We start from the raw sequence: 302 nt of genomic DNA, 5'->3' as shown, positions 1-302 counted from the left end.
GCGGTTCCCAGCGCGGGCGGGGCCGCGGCAGAGGCGCCCAAACCGGTTGCACAGAAACAGCGCCACCCGCGACTGTCCGCGGGGCCATCTCTGGCTGCCTTTCTCTCAAAAACAAGGGCAGGGACGGGGGCGGGAGGTGCTCCAAAAGAAGGCGGGCCGAAGCGAGGTACGGCTCCCTGTCCCCGCGGAGGGGCCAGGGCAGGGCGCGCAACTCCGGCGGGAGCTGTCCCGGGTCGTGAGCCGGCCCCGCCTTGTTGGCGGCGCCCCCTCGCGGTCCAGTCAGGCGCATCGGCGGGCTCGGG

At 73.5% G+C, this 302-nt stretch overlaps 1 protein-coding gene across 1 annotated transcript in view; it reads left to right on the top strand.

Annotated features, from left to right (window-relative positions):
* HEBP2 (heme binding protein 2) overlaps positions 1 to 302 on the top strand; it is a 10,141-nt gene that overhangs the window by 532 nt on the left and 9,307 nt on the right. The window lies entirely within an intron of this gene.

The sequence above is a fragment of the Colobus angolensis genome, unplaced genomic scaffold, assembly GCF_000951035.1.
Source record: "Colobus angolensis palliatus isolate OR3802 unplaced genomic scaffold, Cang.pa_1.0 Scaffold58, whole genome shotgun sequence".
NCBI classification, from domain to species: Eukaryota; Metazoa; Chordata; class Mammalia; order Primates; family Cercopithecidae; genus Colobus; species Colobus angolensis.
The sequence above is the reverse complement of the archived record's forward strand: the minus strand, read 5'-3'. Positions and strand labels throughout refer to the sequence as shown.